The following is an 11,069-nucleotide window of genomic DNA, read 5'->3' on the forward strand; positions in this document are numbered from 1 at the left end:
TCAAATAATTGAGAACTTTCTTTCAGATGATCTTAGATGAAGTTGCAAGAAATTGTTGTAATATCGCAACCGACAAAATTGGATGTTTGGCTGTTAAAAGATGCCTTAAACATGGCGAGGGAACAGCCATAGACTTATTGGTTACACAAATCATCTCAAATGCTATGGTCCTAGCAGAAGATCCATTCGGATTTGATTCCACACTCTTCAACTATTTTATTTATTTATTTATTTATTTATTTTTTAAATTGAATTGATTGTTATATTTGGTTGTTAGTCTGCAATTTATTGCATCCCATATTTGAAAGTGCATTGTATGGTGCATATTTTACACTTCCTTAAACTTCATAGTAACTATTTTTTGTTGATCATTTGCATATAGATTAAGCAAGTGCATTCATTACCTTAAACTATTTGTTAATTTATATATTTTTTCTATGTTTGCAGAAACTATTTGTTGCAGTATGTGATTAAAATGAAGTTTCCATTAGCAAAGGAATGGATGATAGAAGAGTTTCAGAACAAATTTGATAGATTATCTATGAACAAGTATGCCAGCAATGTAATGGAATATCTTCTGAGGTTTTCTAACAAGAGTGCAGTTAAAGTTATTGTTGAAGAGATAATGAGAAGCCGTAATTTCTTGAAAGTTCTTCAGGATCCCTTTGGAAATTATGTTGCTTAGAGAGCACTCAAATGCACTCAGGTTTAACAATCATAACAACTATTGATGTTTTGGTTCAGATATTGTTTTTGTTTAAATTTGTTATCAAATTTTTTGATTAATCCTTTTTTTTTTCTTGTTCTATTTATTGCAGGGCCATATGCGTCGAAAGCTTTCTAATCTCATTAAATTCCATCGCCTAGCGCTTTAAAGTCACATCTACGGGAAAAACGTGTTGACAAAGGCCATGTCGTCATATATTGAAGGAAGGAAGTTCAATGTTTAAGGGATTACATCAACTTTAAAGATTGTAGTCTTTTTAAGTAAATTCATTGTAATATATCCGTTGTCTTATGGTTTAAGTAGGAACAACAAGACAATAGTTGTAAAATTAAATGTTGTGAAACATTGTATGACCGACCCATCAAAATTAAATATAATAATGTTGAGGGATGAAGGATTCTTTGTAGTATCATTTTTCTTAGACCACAAATGGTTATGTTTCTCTACACAAAAACTCTACATGAGGAATTAATTGAATTGATTATGTGCTGATGATATTGTTAGAATTGGCATGGTTAATAAGTTAGGACATTTTTCTTCTTCCAATCCAATGTAAATGCAAGACATTGATGTATATGTTACCATTGATGTGGAAAAGATAGACCGTAATTTTGTCATTTTATATGCAGTATTATTGTTGCATGCATGTGACGAATTATGCAGCCTGAGATGCAATATTATAGTTTACATATGTATTAGCTAATATGCTTGCTTATTTAAAACATATAAACACAGGCTATAATCTAACTTAAGAGAGAAACTACAAATTAAATAACAAAAACTAAATTTACTGATGAGAAAAAAGTGAGAAACTTTCATCCACCAGTCACACAGACCCATTCAAATTGACAAATTTAACAAACCTAAAGTTCACGTAGAACATAAACTACTAAAATTTACTCAAACATGTTCTTTTTCTTTTCCGGGTACTCTAATATTAAAACATCGTCAGTTTTCATTTCATTTTCTTCGCAGGCCTAGTATCATCACTTTTTGGTCCATTTGTTATCTGAATCAAAATATCCGACTTCACCCCGATTTCAGCATTAACAATCTCTTCACTATTTTCTGCACGGTGTACCAAACCACTTCCATTAGGATCAGCATCGATGTAAACTGTTGTATTTTCATCAATTTCTTCCCTTATAAGCATCCTAGACAGCTCTGTCACTACCTTCTTCTCAAGCCACCTTCTAATTGATCTAGCACCATACACCTACAATACAACAAAAATATAAACTGGTTGTAAGTAACACTTTTTTCTATAAGAAAGTTAATAAAATGATAATATGATAACATTTTTTATGGAGCATTATTCTATAAGAAAATGATTAAGATGATATATAAGATACACTTAGGGTCATAGCTCACATCAAGTATAAAATCTAGTGTTGCATCTGTTACGGCCAAAGCGATGCCTTTCTCAGCAAGACGATTAGCTACATCCTTCATTTGCATCCTTGCAACCTTCCTCAATTGCTTGTGAGAAAGAGGGTCGAATACAACAACTTCGTCCAGCCGATTCAACAATTCTGGCCTGAAATGATTTCTCACTTCCTGCATTACTTTATCGCGAGCAACTTCCATGGTACATTTTCCTGAAAGTCCACTTAGGAGATGCTCGGAACCAAGGTTTGAGGTCATGATAATGACTGTGTTCCTATCCTAAAATCCACAGTTCTGCCTTGTCCATCAGTTAGCCTCCCATAATTTAAGACTTCAAGCAGAGTGTTTAATACAGATATATGTGCTTTCTCCACTTGCTCTAAAAGTATCACACTGTGTGGCCTTCTCCTTACAGCTTCAGTTAATAGTCCACCATTCAAATGTCCAACAATTCAATTCACAATTATGCATATTTTAAACTCAAGATAAGTGAAAGACTATAGTCTACACTAGAATTGGAAAAAAAAATCACCAACATTAGTTTTTATGAAATTTCGATTAAATTTATTTTGATTTTGATTAAAATTATAGGTATAGATGATAGATATTTTTCACTTTTATATTGTAACAAACTATACTTATCTTTTTCAATGATACCAACAATATAACAAATATTTCATAAAACAAATATAATATATTTAAAATAAAATAAAAACTATAACACATATAATATAAATTCTTATTTCTTTTAAATGACACCAACAAAATTGCATTCTTATAGTCAAATTTGTTGAGCGTGTTTGGATGGATAAATGTTTTGAGATAATGTAATGTTTTGTGAGAATTCATATCATTTGAGGTGAATTTTATTGTTTGAATGATAATTTGAAGAATTTTCAAAATAATGGAAATTTATGAAGTATTTTGTTCAAGTTAAATTTAGAGAATTTCAAATGAGACCTAAAAGCTAATAATTTCAAATTTCTTCTTTGTTACAATTTTTTTAAATATTTGAATTTACTCTTATCTATGTGTTATGTGTTATGTGTGTTATTTGTATTTAAAGTTGAGGGTAATTTGGAAAAGAGAAAAGGTCAACCCAAAATGGCTGAAAGAGATTATTTTCTTTATATATAGTATAGGTTATAAATTAGCTTTAGACAGACACTCTATGTTCGTCTGTCCCGTCTTCTTATTGAGCTAATGTGTATAAATTACGAACATTAGTTTTTATGAAATTTCAATTAAATTTATTTTGATTTTGATTAAAATTATAGGTATAGATGATAGATATTTTTTACTTTCATATTGTAACAAACTATACTTATTTTTTTCAATGATACCAACAATATAAGAAATATTTCTCAAAAAACAATATAACAAATATAATATCTTTAAAAAAAAACTATATCACATAATATAAATTCTTATTTTTTTTAAATGACACCAACAAAATAGCATTCTTGAAGTCAAATTTACTTTAGAGTATAATTGGAAGGAGAAAAAAAATAGGCTCAAAGCAGCTTATTTTCTTTATATACGGTATATATGAAATTAGTTTAAATTTTAAGGACCTGAGTCGAGTCCTAGATTGCTCTTCGAGATATCTAGCTATCAGAAATGTATACTCAAAAATATACACGTAGCATAGCTCCTTCCTAAAAAAGAAATGCGATAGATGTAGGGATTCGAGTAGATCATATTGGAAGGATTTAGCCAAAATTCAAAGAAAAGAAGGATGAATCATTAGATAATTACTTGCAGCCTCGCGACTTTGCAAGTTTCAGCATTAATAACATGCCCTCCATTATTTTCTACACGGTATACCAAATAACTGTCATTTGGACCAACATCAATGTAAACCGTTGTATTCTCATCAATTACTTTCCTTGTATAAGCATAGACAGCACTGTCACCACCTTTTTCTCAAGCCACCTTCTAATTGGTCTAGCACCATACACCTACACAACAACAATAAAAAAATTAGTTATAAGTTACATTTTTTTCTATAAGAAAAAGATTAAAATAATGATGATGATGCTATAATAATAACACTTACAGGATCATAGCTCTCAGCAAGTATATAATCCACTGCTCCATCTGTAACTTCCACCAATGTAGTTCCTTTCCTACAAAAACGATTAGCTACATCCTTGATTTGCAACCTTGCAACCTTCCTCAATTGCTGGTGAGAAAGAGGATTGAATACTACAACTTTGGTTAGCTGGCCCAACAATTCTAACCAGAAATGATCAGTTACTTCCTGCATTACTCGATCGTGAGCAACTTGCATGGTACATTTTCCTGAAAGTCCACTTTGGAGATGATCAGCGCCAAGGTTCGAGGTCATGATAACGACCGTGTTCGTAAAATCCACAGTTCTGCCTTGTCCATCAGTTAAACTCCCATCCTCTAAGATATAAAGTAGTTTGTTGATTACAGAAATATGTGCTTTCTCCACTTCTTCGAAAAGTAGCACAATGTTTGGCCTTCTTCTCACAACTTCTGTTAATTGTGCAACAAACCTGAAAATTTAATTCAGAATAAGTGAATGAGACATGAGATGCATATTTTGAACGTTAAAGACTATAAGTCTAAACAATGATGTCTTCAATCTTAGGTTGAATTGACCGACATTTGTAGCTCTTAATTATTTCACATGGACAAAACACTTACCCTGGTGCTGCATCAATCAATCTGGACACATAGTGTTGTTCCATGTACTCCGACATGTTCATTCTCACCAACTGGTTTTCATCATCAAAGAGTTGTTCAGCAAGAGCTTTAGCAAGTTCTGTTTTACCAACACCAGTTGGACCAAGGAATAGGAAGGAACCAATTGGATGTTGAGGTCTTCCTGAACCAGCTCTCCACCTTAATACAGCGTTAGCAACGTCATTTACTGCTTGATCTTGTCCCACAACTCTATTATGCAACCTGTCACCAATTCCAAGAAACCTTTCTTTCTCATTTTCGCCAATTTGGGTCACTGGTATGCCGGTCAATAGGCTAACAACCATAGCAATTAGGTTTTGTACTCCAGCACAGCAGTTTCTGTCAACATTAAGCTCTCATCAGTGCTATCTCCAAGCAGCTGAATTGCATCTTCCACGTCATCAATCGCACCATATCGTAGACTTGCAGCTCTTTCTATATCATGCCGCCTCTCAGCCTCCTGTAGAGACAAGATAAGCTCTTCGCTTTTCAGCTTCAGCCTTTGAATCTCATCAATCCTTGCTTTCTCTTTTCTATACTTCATTGACCAGAGTTAGAAGCTTCTCTTTTAAGTCGTCAAGTTCTTTCCGCCCCTACAAATAATATCAACAATTAGAGCAATCGAAATAATATAAATACACAAAATAAAATTAAAACTAATCTATAATATGATGAAAAAAATACAAAAACTCAAAATCCATACTTACATCTGCAAGACGAACTTTGCTAGCGTTGTCGTCTTTTTTCCCGGCCCAAAGAAAGAAGTTCAACTTCCAGTTTCACTCTCTTCCTTAAAATAAATTCAATATCCTTTGTGACTATCAAATTGAACTCTAACAACAGTAGGATTCATCTTTTAGCTCCAACATTATATTACAATAAAAATATCAACATGACGAGATAATCATATATATAATATTTGTGAACTTAAAAACACAAACTAAATATGCCTAAATATTAATCCGGTGAAAACCCTACTTAACTATCTTTAATTTGTTTTAAGGAAACCCTACTTAACTATATTTTTTTAAGGAAACCCTACTTAACTAATAGCATGTGTCAATACTCAGTTTTATGTGATGGTGATAATTACATAATAAGCGGTAATACAATTTGAAGAAAAACAAGCATAACAAGAGTGTTACGTACCTTTGATTTCAGAAAACTAAAGTTTTGCTCTTCTTTTTCTGTGACAACTTTGAAAGCAAGTGAACCTCTATTTATATAGAACCGAAGCAGGAAAGTTCTTGTTTAAATATTTTTTTTTATTATATTATATTTTTCGTTTAAATCTTTTAAAAGATATCTCAAAACAGTTTTTGCTATATTTACTCACATCAAATCTTTTAACTCCTCCTCAAAAAATATATATATTTAAATCCTAAGAACCAAAAAGAAATAAAAACCTTTTCTCTTTTTTTCTTTCAAGTCATAGAAGTCAAATTTAATTCTTTAAAAAAAAAAGTCAAATTTAATTCTTTCAAAAAAAAAAAGTCAAATTTTATTACCCTTTTAAGGGCATGCTTGAAACACAAAAACTTAAATAGATTCATTAAATCAACAACTTAAATGACCTATTTAAAATCTAAAAAAACATAAAGGACTTATTTGAAACTTAAAAAAACTTAAAAAACCTATTTGAAACTTACAAAACTTAAAAGACTAATCCAGTATTTTTTTTATTTTTAAAATAAGACTAATCTGGTATTTTTGTCAAAATTAAAAGATCAAAAGATGTATTTTGCCAAAAAAAATAATTACTATATAGGTTTACCCCAAAAAAATTAAGTATAGTATATTATATATTTTTTATGCGTAGCGATGCATAAAGACAATAATACTTTTAGTTTCACAATTTTTCTTTTAATTTTATACTAATATTTTATCGGTCATGATGAATTTAGTTCAGTTAGTTAGGACAATGCATAAAATATGCAAGGTATGAGGTTCAAACCTCGGACACTACCAAACAAAAAATACTAATATTTTATAGGATTTATTCTAATATTTTCTATGTAGTATGCATTAGATTTTTTTGATAAAATGTAGCTAGTATGTATTAGATACTAATCTGATTATATATATTAGCATTTAAATAGGCACTTTGTATCTGTATTTTTGATCTTTTTACTGCGTTAATACATATAAATCACAAACAATATGTTTTATAAAAAAAAATTATAAAATTTTGATTAAAATTATAGACATAAATATTTTGCAACTTTATATTGTAACAAACAATACTTATATTTTGATTTTCTCAATAAGATCAACAATATAGCAAATATAATATAAATTTTTATCTTTTTAAATAACACCAACAATATAACATTCTTATAGACAAATTTATTTAAGAGTATAATTGAATATAAAAGTACTGGATTATGACGGTGGCATTGCTTGCTTGTTATATAACAATTGCTTTTTCTTAGATTATGATGGTGAATTTGTTGTATGTTGTTTGATTTAGTTTTTGATATTTGATGAGGTTAGGTTTATTAATTATGTAGTTGGTGATGGTGATGTAATTTTTTTTTATAATTGTAGCCTAAATTTTTTAATAAGACTTATCACAAAATAAAATTGAAAAATGATTTGAATTCTGCTCTTCACCTTACACTTTTCACTCGCGTCCTACAGTCATGTCGAAAATATCCTTAACTAGCGTAAGTGTAAATCAAATATATCTTAAATTTACACATGCGTAACTTAAGTCACACGTTGCATGAGTTAACTCATGCTACTCTGTCTTTATCTTTTGTGGTATCTAGAGTTTGACGGTGCTTCAATGGTTATGCTACTTTTAATGCTTATTGCTTATTGTACTTACAAAGTCACTGTTCTGCTTTATAGCTGAAAGAAATAGATGCAGTTACTATTCCTTTTTTTCAATTCAAGATATGAAATTAAGAAGATCCACGTGGCTTACATATGATGGTTCAAAGGAATTTATTGTGTTTGGTATATTCAATTAGAAGTAGAGCTAGGATTCATTCATCACCGGCGCCTGGTATATTTGCACGTGAATATGTAAAAATATTGTGAATATGAAAAACAATACCAGCGAGAGGAGTTAACTCGCGCTGGGTTTATAACCTGCGTGAGTTAACTCATACAACGTGATTTAAGTTACGCATGTGTAAATTAAAGACATGTTTGATTTATATTTGTGCTAGTTAACTAGCGCAGGTGCATTTTCGGCATGGCTGCAGAGCGCAAGTGAAAAGTGCAGGGTGAAGAGCAGGATTCAAATGATTTTGTTAAACGGGCTGATTGAGGGGGTGTGGTGTATGTTTGAACTCACCCTCTCAGGTTGGCCCGCCCCATTATTTGCAAGGTAATAGCAGGTTCGGTTTAAACGGGACAGATCGACCAACATAATATTGTCATCCCTATATGTCGGACACAGGCAAAAAAATGGTAATTTATCAAACAAAATATTAGGCCGAGTTGCGAACTAAATCACTATTTCAAAACGTTTTGCGGCTCTACCTCAATTATACAATAATATTTTCTACCTCGTTGTTTCTGATATAAAACAATCCTTTCAAATTTGAGTCACTCACCAATCTAACACCCTACAAACAATATATACTCTTAAGTGCTCAAAATTCTTTTCTCCATAAAAACTAGTTTACTTTTGCTCTTGTATTTCTTAAACCGATCAAATTAAAAACTTCTCCTCAAAGTTAAATTGACAAACTGCTTATGCATTATCAACGCACTCACTAACTTGAATCTCTAAGCGAAGACCATACTTTCTTAGTGAATTTGGCAGAGTCCATGTTACTCATTTTGCCAGAGTCCATGGGTACCCTAGTTGTCACCTTTACATGGTTTTTTCTAGATTACCTTTGAAGAATGGTGGGTAATTTACCCACCAACCAATGAAAATGAGCAATTTGTTGGTGGGGTCAAGATAGTTCATAGATACCACTTAAAAATGTGCTTATGTGGCTAATGTGTATTGGTTGGGGTAAATTACCCACCATTCTTCCATGGGTACCCTAGTTGTCACCAAATTTATTTATTCTTAATTTAGCTATCGCAATTCCACATTATTGATGTTCTTGGATTGTAGACAGTTCACATTTCTTTGAGGGGAAGGGAGAGGCAGATTGCTAAAGATTCAAGAAGCACACTATAAATCAGTAATCTTTATTTGTTTCGGTCATTATTTATTGTGTTTATATAATGAAAATATTGACTGGATTTTTATGTGCACGTGAATTAAATAGTATTGGTTTGTGATTAATCAACATCAATTACATGATCAAGGTAATTTTTTCAAATGATGCTTTGTTTAAGGTCAAATGATTGATTACATGTTTTGTGATTATGTTTAGATAATGAAAAAACAAGAAATGTGAGAATCAAATAATTTGCTAAAGCTTTGTTTGCGAGTTGTTTTGGAGGGGAGGGGAAGGGAAGGAAAGGCTTATGGAGTGGTAAACCTTTGTTTGCGGGTTTTAAAAAAACAAGGAAAATGTTTTGGGGGTTTTGAAGGGTTTCATTTGTCCAATTTTAAAGTTTCCCTAAATTGGGGGGTTTGGGGCGTTAAACATACAAATTGACAATTTTGCCCTCTTAATGATTCAAAATTCCAATTTTATTGACATTACTAAAATTATTACAATCTTTTTTAAAAACAACTTATTTATACAAAACAACATATTACGACCTCATTTTCAAAAACCGCTTATTCAAAACAACTTATTTTTACAAAACAACTTATTACGACCTCATTTTCAAAAACCGCTTATTCAAAACAACTTATTTATACAAAACAGCTTATTACGACCTCATTTTCAAAAATCACTTATTCAAAACAACTTATTTATACAAAACAGCTTAATATGACTTAGGGCATGGTTAAGAGGACAAACTTAGAAATGTTGTATTGGAAAATAGTGAAAAGTGATAGATTTAACTTTTTAAAAGTTAAAAAATTGTTGAATTCAATGCCAACTTACTTTTTTAGTTTCCTTAACTGGTGTCCTTTGTCCTTAACACCAGTTAGAATAACCCAAAAAACTAACATAAAAAGTATACCACAAAGGGGGTTGTGGGATATAATAAGTCCGGAAAAGGAAAAAAAAAAAAAAAAAAAGACATCCCACAAGGGGAGGTTATGGGATATATATATATATATATATATAATAAGTCCAAAAAAAAGGGTATTCCAAAAGGGGAGGTTGTGGGATGGTAGAGAATCTGAAAAAGTAGGGTATATTTGGAAATTTTTTAATAAGTAGGGTAGAAAATTAATTTTCAATTATTTTAAGGGTAGAAATTAAAAAAATTCGTCAAAACCACCTTAATTCACCATGCGAGATATTACTTGTCATGGCGAGCTCTGAATTTCTGAAAATCCTAAGTTTTTGGCACTTTCTCGCCTTGTGATCGCCTTCCCTTCACCATGGCGAGTTAGCTCGCCATGTGGCGAGCTTCAAATCGTGTGGAAAGGTGACTCTCTTAAACTTTCTCGCAGTGACGAGTTAACTTTTTGCAAACCTTTGAATTTTTCCTCCTTGCTCAAGGTTTTGGCATCCAATTCCTGCACAAATTTGTAGAGTAAGGTACAAAAGGCATCGTAGGACATTTGCTCATATTTTCTCAGCTTTTCCTTAGATAACTTACAAAACAAGTAACAAAAGTGCCTAAAATACACTAACTAAATAACTACTTCCTGCACTTATCAATACACACCTTTAAAATACCAATTATATAAAACAACTCATATCAAATTTTGGGAATTAAAACATACAAGGTGGAAGCATTGAAGACTTGGATTATCAAGTTTTTGATGCAATTTTTCATTAATTCTTTGTAAAGCTACCATGAGTATGTTTATTTTTCGATTGGGATTAACAGTAACTAACTATGATTTTGATGCAAACTCTTGATTTGATCATATATAATATTTGTTTCATTATACTCATAAGTTATTTTTAAACTTTATGCTTTCCTGACATTAAACTCCAAAGTATTTGATTTAGAACGTGCTTATCAAAGACTTTTTTTATTTAAAGGATCCAAAATAATTTCATATGTTAGTTGCTAGACATGTGGATATATTTACTTTCACAAACTACTATTGAAACTTAATGTTATTGCATCAATCGAACAAGACGTTAAAAGTTAATTGATACAATAAATCTTCCGTTGTTTGTGAGACATATGATGAACGTGTGAAGATATAATTGAAAGAGTATGGTAATCGATCAAAATATATATATTA

At 31.1% G+C, this 11,069-nt stretch overlaps 1 pseudogene; it reads right to left on the reverse strand.

Moving 5' to 3' along the window:
- Positions 1–1,682: 1,682 nt before the first annotated feature.
- On the reverse strand, positions 1,683–8,637 carry LOC11425122 (chaperone protein ClpB1-like; annotated as a pseudogene).
- Between the last annotated feature and the right edge of the window lie 2,432 nt (positions 8,638–11,069).

Source organism: Medicago truncatula, chromosome 2 (assembly GCF_003473485.1).
Source record: "Medicago truncatula cultivar Jemalong A17 chromosome 2, MtrunA17r5.0-ANR, whole genome shotgun sequence".
NCBI lineage: Eukaryota > Viridiplantae > Streptophyta > Magnoliopsida > Fabales > Fabaceae > Medicago > Medicago truncatula.